The sequence below is a fragment of the Pelodiscus sinensis genome, chromosome 3 (assembly GCF_049634645.1).
Source record: "Pelodiscus sinensis isolate JC-2024 chromosome 3, ASM4963464v1, whole genome shotgun sequence".
Lineage (NCBI taxonomy): Eukaryota > Metazoa > Chordata > Testudines > Trionychidae > Pelodiscus > Pelodiscus sinensis.
This window is the reverse complement of record NC_134713.1, coordinates 78441007-78453181: the sequence shown is the minus strand read 5'-3', so window position 1 is coordinate 78453181 and position 12175 is coordinate 78441007. Positions and strand designations below refer to the sequence as shown.

Here is a 12175-nt window from a genome sequence, read left to right as displayed (position 1 = left end):
TAGTCACTATGGGCCCTCATACTTGGTCCTATTGTAGTCAGTGATTTTATCATTGACTTCAGTGAGAGAAAGATTAGGCTAAAAAGGATCTTTCTCAGTAACAGCAAAGGTGTTCAGCTGTATGGCACTACATACAGATAGTCAAAAATAACAGTAAGACATTGGCATTCTAGCCATATAAATTAGGGCCTACCAAATATTAGTCATAACATGGTTAGGAAGACCCGCAACATCTATACCAACAATTCTTCTGTTGCTTCCACTTGCGCCTGTAGCCAGACAGACCACCTTACTATGGATGCCTCTATCCAGATCCTGGTGTGGTTTTGCAGCGACTGTGGCTTGCAATTCCCACTTACTGTAATCCAGACTGGGGAGACCATCAAATGTGAAAGGTGCCTGCTGGTGGGATCTCTCAGGAAGCAGGTGGGAGAACTACAGGAGGAGGTGACTATGCTGAAGAGCATCCAAATCCATGAGGAATTACTCATCTGGAGACCACTGAGGCTGAGGAAGCTACCCCATTACAAAATACTACTGACACACCACTGTGTGGAGGAGGAGATGGCTCTGTGTCAGGGGGGACACTGGCAGCTGGTCACTTCTGGCATCAGGCAGTACTCCACCTCTGCTCTCAGTCCTCTCACTGTGATTGTGGAGGACTGTTAAGCTGTTCTGGATATGGGAGATAAGGAATCACACCCTAAAGTAGAAGAGGAGAAGCCATGTACCCCCAAGGCTGAGAGGTCTGCAGCCACCATTGTGAGGAGAAAACAGGGTAGTGGTGGGTAGAGACTCTCTTTTGAGGTGTCTCTATCGCTCTGACATGTCATCTCAGGAGATGTGCTGCCTGCCAGGGGCCCGTATCTGAGACATTACCGAGGTAATGTAGAGGATTATCCAGCCCTCTGACTAATATCCCATGCTACTCATCCACGTGAGTACTAATGATACTGCAAGGTGTGACTTTGAGCAGATCAAGAGTGACTACAGGGCTCTGGGAGTATGGGTGAAGGAGTTTGGAGCACAGGTGGTATTCTCTTCAGTCCTTCCAGTCAAAGGATGGAGCCCAGGCAGAGACAAGTGCATCCTGGAGGTGAATGCCTAGATGAGAGGATGGTGTTGCCAGGAGGCCTTTGGCCATGGGATGCTAGCCCTGGGATGCTGTTCCAAGAAGGGGGACTGCTAAGCAGGGATGGGGTTCACCTTTTGAGGAAGGGGTAGAGAATTTTTTGACACAGACTTGCTAACTTAGTGAGAAGGGCTTTAAACTAGGTTCTACAGGGCAGGTGACTAAAGCCCACAGGTAAGTGAAAAACATGGAGACCTGGGAAATGATTCAGAAATGGGAGAAAGCATGGGCTATAATAGCAGAGATAAAGGAAGGACAAGGCAGAACTGGGGGGCAAAATCAAATCAACATCTTAGATGCCTGTATACAAATGCAAAGAGTATGGGAAATATGCAGGAAGAACTTGAAATGCTAATAAATAAACACAACTATGACATAGTTGGTATCACAAAGACTCGGTGGGATAATACACATGACTGGAATATTGGTATAGAAGCATGATGTCATGCTAGGGGTCTACTACAGGTCACCTACCCAGGCAGAAGAGGTGTATGAAGGTTTTTTTTAAACTAACAAAATTATCCAAAGCCAAGGATTTGGTAGTGATGGGGGACTTCAACTATCCAGACATATGTTGGGAAAAATAGAGATAATGGATTTCAGGAAGGCAGATCTTAGTAAACTCAGAGAGCTGGTAGGTAAGGTCCCATGGGAAGCAAGACTAAAAGGAAAAACAACTGAAGAGAGTTGGCAGTTTTTCCAAGGGGCAGTATTAAGGACCCAAAAGCAAACTATTCCACTGCACAGGAGAGAGAGAAAATATGGCAAGAGGCCACCTTGTCTGACTCAGAAGATCTTATATGAACTAAAAATCCAAAAGGAGCCCTATAAAAAGTAGAAACTAGGTCAAATTACAAAGGATGAATATAAGCAAACAACGCAGGTATGCAGGGGCAAGATTAGAAAGGCAAGGCACAAAATTAGCTCAGTCTAGCCAGAGACAAAAAGTATAACAAGAAGACATTCTACAAATATTAGAAGCAAGAGGAAGACCAAGGACAGGGTAGGCCCATTGCTCAGTGAGAAGGGAGAAACAGTTATAGGAAACTTAGAAATGGTGCTCAACCATATCTTTGTTTTGGTTTTCACCAAGAAGTTTGTTGTTTGCTGGATGTCCAACATAGTGAATGCTAGTGGAAATAGGGTAGGTTTAGAAGTTAAAATAAAAAATAAGTTAAAAATTACTTAGAAAAGTTAGATATCTTCAAGTCATCAGGACCTGATGAAATGCATCCTAGAATACTCAAGGAGCTGATAGAGCAGATATCTGAGTCATTAGCTATCACCTTTGAAAAGTCATGGAAGTTGGGAGAGATACCAGAAGACTGGAAGAAGGGCAAATAAAGTGCCCATCTATAAAAAGGGAAATAAGAACAACCCAGGAAACTACAGAGAAGATTGTAAACAAAAACGATTAAAGGCTTAGAAAACATGAGCTGTGTGGAAAGACTGAAAGAACTGGGCTTGTTTAGATTATAAAAGAGAAGACTAAGGCTATGTCTAGACTGCAGGCTTCTTTCGAACGAGGCTCTTTCGAAAGCATCTTTCGAAAGAGCCTCTTTCAAAAGATCGCGTCTAGACTGCAGGCGGATCTTTCGAAAGAGAAATCTGCTTTTTCGAAAGAGAGCACCCAGCGAGTCTGGATGCTCTCTTTCGAAGACGGCCTCTTTACATTGAAGAACGCCTTCTTTCAAAAGAGGAACTTTCGAAAGAAGGCGTTCTTCCTCGTGAAATGAGGTTTACCGCCATCGAAAGAAAAGCCGCGTTCTTTCGAAATAATTTCGAAAGAACTCGGCTTGAGTCTGGACGCAGGGGAAGTTTTTTCGGGAAAAGGCTACTTTTCCCGAAAAAACCCCTGAGTCTGGACACGGCCTAAGAGGGGACATGATAGCAGTTTTCAAGTATCTAAAAGGGTGTTACAAGAAAAAGGGAGTAAACTTGTTTTACTTGGCTTTTGATGATAGGACAAGCAGCAATGGGCTTAAATTGCAGCAAGGGAGGTTTAGGTTGGACAATAGGAAAAACTTTCTAATTGTTCTGGTTTTTAAACACTGAAATACATTTCCTAAGAAGGTTGTAGAATCTCCTTCACAGGAGATATTTAAGATCAGGTTGGATAGACATTGATCAGGGTTGATCTAGACAGTACTTGATCCTGCCATGAGGGCAGTGGACTAGACTTGATGACCTTTCGAGGTCTCTTCCAATTTTAGTAGTCTATGATTCTATGAAATTCACTGTCCATTTTAGGCAATTTCACTGTGATAGGATTTTTGAAAATGGTAAATTTCATTATTTCAGCTATTTAAATCTGAAATTTCACAGTGTTGTAATTGTAGGGGTCTCGACCAAAAAGGAATGGGGGGATGGTCACAAGGTTATTGAACTGGGGTGTGTGGAGGGGAGGGTGGTACTACTACCGACAGCACTGTCTTCAGGGCGGAGCAGCTGGAGATTGGTGTCTGTTGGCTGAGAAGTTTGTTAACCAAACAACCAAAACAAAGGACAATGCCGTGATCGCGACTAACTACACTTTTTCCCTTTACTCAGGATCCATGCTAATCCGTACTTGAAGGCCCAGTTCACTCCCATGTCCAATATTTCTTATAAGCATTGTAATTCTGATTACTGCATCTACTCCCTTCTTCCCTTAGATTAGAAGACACAAAGGAAGAGCAGACTAGGTATCTATATCCAATTCAAATTTCAGCACTGTATCCCACTGGTTCTTCTGGCCCCCTGCTAACTCTCTTGCTAGCTACCTGTGTTTAACCCTTTAGTCACTGAGTGCTTGCCAGCACTTTTCTTATCCATCACAAAGCCAAAATAAGGAAAGAGTAGGTTAAAGAATATTTAGATATGTAAGGTGTATTCGAATTGGCAGGATCTGATGAAATTCATTGTAGTGTACTTAAGGAACTAGCCAAAGCAATCTCGGAACTGTTAGTGATTATCTTTGAAAACTCTCAACAAATGGTTGAGGTCCCAGAGGACTAGAGAAAGGGAAACATAATGTCTATTTTTTAAAAGGGCAAAAAAGAGGATCTGGGAAATCATTTTATAAGCACCTAGAGGATAATAGGGTAATAATTAATAGCCAGCATGGATTTGTCAAGAATGATTCCTGCCAAACCAGCCCAATTTCCTTCTTTGAGAAGGTTATTGGCCTACTGGAGAGTGGGAAAGCAATACAGGTTGAACTTCTCTAGTCCAGAACTTTCTGGTCCAGAAACATCAGTCATCTGGAATGATTTTATTTAACTAGATGTCCACTTTCATGTGTGTGGCCAAGTTTCCTGTGGTTCCATAAAATTTGTTTACAGCCATCAATCCTACCTCTCAGTGTTCTATGCTGTTATTTAACTCTAATTTACCCCAAAATGTCCTCTAATAGCCCAGTAAGCAGTGGAAGTGCTGGTAATGCTGCTAGACCAGTGTTTCCCAAATGATGTTCCGTGGAACCCCGGAGTGCCGCGAAATGAAAATAAGCATTCTGCGAGAAAATTCCTTTATTATTATTATTTAAATATTTTTACCCCGTCTCTCCATTTAAAATCTTTGTTAGCTTACAAAAATTTTAAACACAATACAAATATATATAAAATTTAAAATACGATACAATTACAATAACATTTTATGATTAAAATAATATTTAAGCATTTATGAATTTTATTGAAAATAATTTTCATTTGTGTTGATCTCATGACCTTGTTTAGCATTTCTTTATTGTTATCCTTGCTTATTTGTGGTCTACTTTTTCAGCTCCATATATGAGACTGTTATTAGGGGTTCCGTGGCCAAATAAATCTGGGAAACACTGTGCTAGACAATATTGACCTCCAGTGGTTGAGAAAATTCTCTGGTTTGGAACTGGTCAGGTCTTGAAGATGCCAGACAAGAGAGGTTCAACCTGTAGATGTATCTTCTTTTAATAAGGCTTTTGACATGGTCTTGTAAGTAAACTAAGGACATGTGATCTAGATGAAATTATTATGAGGTGTGTGCATAACTAGTTGACTTATCGATGGTTTGTTGTCAAACTGAGAGAATGCATCCACTGGTATCCAACTGGGGTTTGTCTTGGGTCCAGAGCAGTTCATTATTTTCATTAATGACTTGGATAATGAAATGGAGAGTAAACTTGCAAGCACTTTGGAGGACAGGATTAAAATTCTGCAAAATGTCTTTGACAAATTGGAGAATTGGTCTGAAATCTGCAAAATAAAATTCAAGACTGATAAGTGCAGAGTTCTGCACCTAGGAAGGAAAAAGGAAAAGCAAAACTACAAAATGAGGAATAAGTGGCTAGACAGCACTGATTAAAAGGATCTTGGGGTTAATAGTGGATCACAAATTGAATATGAGACAATAGTGTGATGCAGTTTTGAAAAAGAATATCATTCTGGGGTGTATTAATAGGAATGTCACATGTAAGACATAGGAGGTGACTGTCCACTCTGCATGGTGCTGAGGAAGCCTCTTCTACTGGAATACTGCATCCAGTTTTAGGTATCACACTTCAGGAAAGATATGGATAAATTGGAGAGAATCTAGAGGAGAGAAACAAAAATGATAAATGGTTTAGGTTAGAAAGTGTTAAGACCTGATAACAATCTTCATATATCTTAAGGGCTGTTGTAGGGAGGATGGTGATCGATTGTTCTATGTGCATAGACTGTAGGACAAGAATTAATTGGCTTAATCTACAGCACAGGAGACTTAAGTGAAATACTAAGGAAATCTTTCAAATTATACTGACTATTAAGTTTGAAATAAGTTTCAAGGGGAGGTGATGGGATCACCCTCATATTAGACCAGTGGTCCCCAACATGGTGCCTGTGGGTGCCATGGCGCCCGCGGGGCATTTGTGTGCGCCCGCCAAGTGCTCGGGGTTGATCCCGCCCCGAGTGCGGTGGTGCATGCATGGTGCTGGCCTCAGGCATGCTGCGCATACGCGGCACGAGCCCCGGGTGCATGGGGAGCGCCGGCCCCGGGCGTGCGGCGATTTGGCCGCCCGCGCCCCAGGTACGTGGCAGATGAGGAGCGCCGGTCCTCGGCGCATGGCAAATAGGCCGCCCCGCCCCCAGGCACACAGCTGTGGGGGGCACTGGCCCCGGGTGCGCGGCTATAGGGGGCGCCAGCCCTGGGCGCACAGCAAATTGGCCTCTCCACCCCAGGGCGTGCAGCTACGGGGGGTGCCAGCTCTGGGCGTGCCGTTATGGGGGGGTGCCGGCACTGTGCGCACAGCTCTGGAGGGTGCCCGCCTCAGGCTTGTGGCAAATGGGCGGCCCCGCCCATGGCCAAGCGGCGCATGGAGTTGCTGGCCCCATGCACATGGCTCATGGGGGTGTGGCGTATGCGCGACCCCCCTCCCGGGCGCACAAGTGTCCCCGCCCTCTGGTGCCCAGCGGTTGAATGTCCCCGCCCCCTGGTGCCCGGCAGCTTCAAATGGTTGGGGACCACTGGATTAGACAGTTCCTTGTCAGAGGTTCCTGGCCCCAAGCAAGGGGATGGAATAGATGATGTTGAGGTCACTTACATTCCCACATTTCTGTGATTTGTTGTAAAGCAGGCTTTTTCTGTCCATGGCTTTCGCGTATCACCTATCCTGCTACACAAGGCCTCTCACAGAAAACTTAGACTGTGAGATATTCAGAGAAGCATAGGAAGCACAATGCAGCTTTCTGTAAAACAGAATTTGGCCTTGCAGGCATCATAGAACAGGGAGGTGAATATGAAAAAATAGAACACAAGCTACAAGAGATAAATAAGACTCTCTTGACTAGTCCTTGAAAGCAGGGAGGTAGGTATAGGGAGATAAGACGCAACTGCTATGCACACAGACTATGCTTACACTCAGCACTGTCCACGGGGCCATTAGGCGGGCATCATGAAAAATCCTATAGGGCAGTATTCAGGTTCCTGGCCTCAAGCAAGGGGATGGAATAGATGATGTTGAGGTCACTTACATTCCCACATTTCTGTGATTAAGGAGAAAGACTGCTGTTTTGTGACGTATGTATAATTTCTAAAATGTAATTATAATATAACTACTTTGAACTACTACTTCGTAGTGTAATTAGTGGCAAAGAAATAAATAGCATTAGAGATATTAAGCAAAGAAGTTTTTTTTTTTACTCAATTGTTTTTTCTATATTTATTTTAAATGAATGAATACTTCACAAAATTAAACCCTACAGGGGTCTTTTCCCTGGAGCCATACCAACTGTAAAGCGCTGTCAAGTGAACCAATGAGGCACTAGTTTGAACTGCAAGTATTGTAAGTGCTTTTTAACCACTGGGACACTCACATTTTCCAGACTGCCAGCCCAATGAGCCAGTAGTTACACAGTAATATAACAGTAACAGGGCTGATGATTTCTAACCAGTCTTCTTGTTATTTTTAAAAAGTGAAATGTTTGCTATTTGTTTGTATTCCTTTTTCTCCTTTCTTGAGGAAGATTTCAGACAACCAGTCCGATTCTACCAGGAAACAAGGAGGGAAAGGCCCAGGATATATAAAGCAAACTCCACTCCCCTCATCTTAGACTTTCAGTGTGCTTTGCTTTCTCTCCTGGAAGTATAGAGCCTTAGATCTTTGAATGCAGCTCTTTTACCTCTAGCATTTCGAGAGACTAGAAGAGACGAGCAAAGACAATTTCAAGAAAGAGGAGAAGAATAAGAGATAAGAACAGGAAGAACTCAACTAAGAATGCCAAATAGAGTACTATGTAATGATGTCTTAGACCAGGGCTACTCAACTTTGGAAGCCCCAGGGGCCAAGTGACGGGCATGAGTACAAAGATTATGGCAAGACTCCACAACACACAAGCCTCATTTAAGATAGTTCTGCTGATATTAATAAAATGCACTATTTACCTGATTTCCACCCATATGACAGCACTTTTAATGAGCAATGACGTCCAGGAATTTAACTACTAAAACACATAACAACAGAAGACCATTATATTGACTACTTTTTTGTTCTTGCTCCCACCTGTGGGATGCACGTTGAGCCTATGCGTAAACCCAAACTGCACCGTGGGACGCAAACAAATGGGCCGCAGGATGCATGTGACCCATGGGCCACATGTTGAGTAGCTCTGCCTTAGACTGTGCATGTCCCCAGTGCCGGAAGGAATCTTGAAGAACATCCACCAGACAGTACTATCCTGCTTAAGTAGGCTCATGTGGCAGACAGACTATCAGAGAGAGCCCTTCAGGTGATCCTGCAAGCTCCTCTTCTACAGAAGGAACATGGCTTTGCTTATCAGACTCTTTAGCTGTATGGATTTTATCCCAACTCACTGATCACTGTAGCATCGAAAATCAAGCGTTTTTTAATTCAGTGCTGCTTCTACTTCAGATTCCATTCAGTCATTACTCTGGTAGTTCCTTCAGCTTCTTCTCCTCTTTCTTGTTCCCAATGCGAATTGTAATAATCCTGCTTGGAGCCCTATTTCTCTCTTCTTCATCCCTTCCATAATAGTTGGATGTAGGGCTTTGATGTCCCACTACAAAATGGCTCAACCCCTTTCTATGGTTTCCCTTTTTGCTGTCTGTTGGATAGTGGATGAAGAAGCTTCATGAGCCTTAAGTAATAACTAGGAACACTCTCTGTTTAAAATCTCAGCTCTTTCACTAACTCTATGACTGTGAGCAAGTTAATTTTGTGGCATCTCTTTCCTCATCTATAAATACTTACTTTCGTACCTCACTGTGTATTGTCGGAATCCATTTGTTAATGTTTACCATAAAATTGATGTATGCAGTAATATAGTATATACCTTTGATGGGCATGTTTTCTTTGCATGACCACAGGGGAGCTTTGATTACGTTAACTACTTTGAGTTCCATGGGACCAAAAAGGTGGCTCCACTAGTGAAGTGTGCTAGTGTAGTTTCCTTTCAAAGAGTATCGCCCTCTGATGTGGTGTTATGTTCTGAAAGTTCCTGCTGCTATTTGGAATATGTTGAAAGTGTCTCAGTTTCATGCCTTCCCTCATAATGCTACTCATATTTAGAATTTGCTTCCCATTTGTAAGCACAAAGCTGCCTCCTTCTGCTTTGTCATGACCCTCTTTAAACTCACTTTTTCATGAAGTCTTTCTTTATTGATCTTCACAGACTGTGCACTTATTCTTTCTACTTTAATGTCATGTTTGTTTGAATAAAATTGAAAGCTGTAAGCTACTTGAGGCAGAACCTTATTTTAAGTATTCTTGTAAACCAATGTATGCATTCATGGGGTAGGAAGGAGGTGTTTAAATATTATCACTAGTCAGGGTACTATTTCTTTCTTGTTTTTTGAAAGTATTTTGGCTGTCCATTTTGGGGAATTATTAGAATATAAACTGACCCAGAAGACACACTAGTTTAGGAGATACTCCCCTGCACCCTTGTGTACGGTGCTCTTTAGGTCAAAGATATTTACATTATCTCTTAATTATGATGTTGAACAGACAATCTTATAGTTAGCATACTATGATCTATTTATTCTGGTCCTTGTGTCTCAGTAAAGGTACTATATCCTACAGTTGCACAGGTGATCCCTGGAAGAATGATATTTAGTAGTAATCTGGGAACTGTAAAGTGAGTTTCTACTTGATTATGGGCCTCAGGTTAGCGTGATATTGGGGAAATAGGTTTAGTTGGCATTTGGGGCTGGCCATGGTTCTTAGCCTATAATTTGAATAAATTAACTGATCAGTTAAAGAGAGAACTGAGTTTTGACACCTTTAATCTAAGCATCAACTTTTGCAGTTTTCCTTCCACTGAAGGAAGTCTACAAAACAGATCTTCTTCTTCAAGTGATGTCCCAGTGGGTGCTCCACAGTTGCTGTGAGGCTCGTCCTGGCACCACAGATCCAAGACTTTGAGAGTAGTGATGAGGCGGGCTACACATGCATTGCTTCTGCCTTTGAAGTAGCATGCCCTGGTGAGGGTCCAGTTTCTGAGCGTGTTCTCTGAAGAGAAGGGCTTGGATGTTTGCCCTGAGAAAAAGTTGCACTCGAGCCTTTATTGCCCCTTTCTGCTCAGTTCTTTCTTACACCACCGTTGGCCGCTTATGGAGCTCAGTTCTCTCCTCCTCAGCACGCTCTGCAGGACAAAGCAGAACCATCGTATCAGCTTAGATAGTCCTGAGGCACTCAGGACTACCTTCCTTTTACACACACCAAAAAAAAAAGCCGCTGCTGCCAGCTTTTACCGCCGTGCAGCTGCAAGCTGCGGCAAGCAAACAAAAGGATAAAGGAAACAGAAACCAGCGACCCACAAGCAGTCTCAGTTGCTTGTACAGCTACAGATAGCATCTGGGGGAATGCCAGACTCGCCTAAGAAGAAAAGATTCAGCAAATGCTGAGAATTTATGCCAGCCTCTGATGCCCACCGCGAATGTATATGCTGTTTGGGGCCACACATGTACTTTAGTAATGTGTCCATTGCCGTAGCCTCACAACCAGAGCTTGCAAAGAAAGGGAACTCATAGCGCACACACAGTCTATGGATAGAGACCTGGACCCCCTTAATTATCAAGCGGGCTTGAGTGCAACTTTTCCTCAGGGCAAACATCCAAGCCCTTCTCCTCAGAGAACATGCTCGGAAACTAGACCCTCACTAGCCTGTTCTCTCCCCTCAAGAATTAGCAAAGGAGATGAACCAGGCACTTCAGGCACAGCAAAGTCTTGAGTTTCCTCAATAATGGGCTCAAAGACGTGCTCAAAACAGCCCTCAAAATCAGCTGCCACAAAAAGGACATCTAGCAAGGGCCCTGTGGTGACAGAGGCACCACTGGCATTAAGGGCACCTAGCTCACCTATGACACAAAATTCGCCTGTGGAACAGAAAACCAATAGGGATAGCTCCAGCCGTCCCCTAGTACCCACACCAAATCTAGATCCCTTGGGGTCACGGCTACACCCATGCCACCAGCAGAAGTGCCGACCAGAGCGGCAATGGGTCACAAGTCTGTATCCCATCGCTGTTCCTCAGATTGCAAAACACAAGCACCACCAGGACATGACGGAGGGCCTAGGACCCTGTCCTCTTCTGAGCTTCACCACGACACCATTCACGATCCCCACTACAAACAGGAGGCTCGCCATGGTCACTGTCCTTATCACAATTCAGTGCCTACCATGGGGAAACAGGGAGCATATTCTCCTTGCAACATTCCTCCCCAGATAGGGCACACGCATGTTATGGGGCATACAGACCACCGCATTACCAACATCCTCTGTGGCACACTGATTGGCATTACTATGCCACTCATCACAGCCTATGGTCCCCCTATTGTTACTGGACACCACAACACACCTCCACTGTACCGCCTACATCTGCACAAAGTTCACTACCCTCCATGCACTCAGGTGCATCACATTCCCTATCTGAGGGCTCAGATCTAGAGGAAGGACAGATCAAGGATGACCCGATCTGATATAGCACCGAGTAATAATTCATCCTCTGTTCCTCATGAAGCGGTTATTCCAAACAACCCAAAACTCACTGATGATATCAAGCAATTCCAGGACCTATTTAAAAGGGTGGCTACCAGTTAGGAGGTAGTTTTATCAGAGGCCCAGGAGAAACAAAATCCTAAAGAATCTACAGCCCACTGCAAAGTTCAAAATCGCACTGCCTCTAGATGAAGCAATCCTTGAGGCAGCAGATAAAGTCTGGCAAACACCTGCCACAGCCCCTCCAACCAATAAAAGGGCCAATAGGAAGTATTTTGTGCCATCTAAAGGCATGGACTTTCTCTACCTGCACCCTCAACCAAACTCCATAGTGGTTGATGCTGCCAATCAAAGGTCCAAGAACCTACAACACAAAACACATACACAGGACAAAACACATACACAGTTCCACGAGGTGTACCGGTAGTTCGGAAGCCTAGTCCGAACTACCTAGTTCGAGCCCCGTGTACGGGGTTCGAACCAGTGGGGTTTTAAAAATGGCGGCTCCCCGCTTATGCAAATGAAGCCCGGGAAATTGAAATCCCGGGCTTCATTTGCAAGTGCGGTATGCCTACATTACCCTGCTAGTT

General features: G+C 43.8%; 1 protein-coding gene across 8 annotated transcripts in view; it reads left to right on the top strand.

Annotated features, from left to right (window-relative positions):
* WASF1 (WASP family member 1) overlaps nt 1–12175 on the top strand; it is a 188391-nt gene that overhangs the window by 119276 nt on the left and 56940 nt on the right. The window lies entirely within an intron of this gene.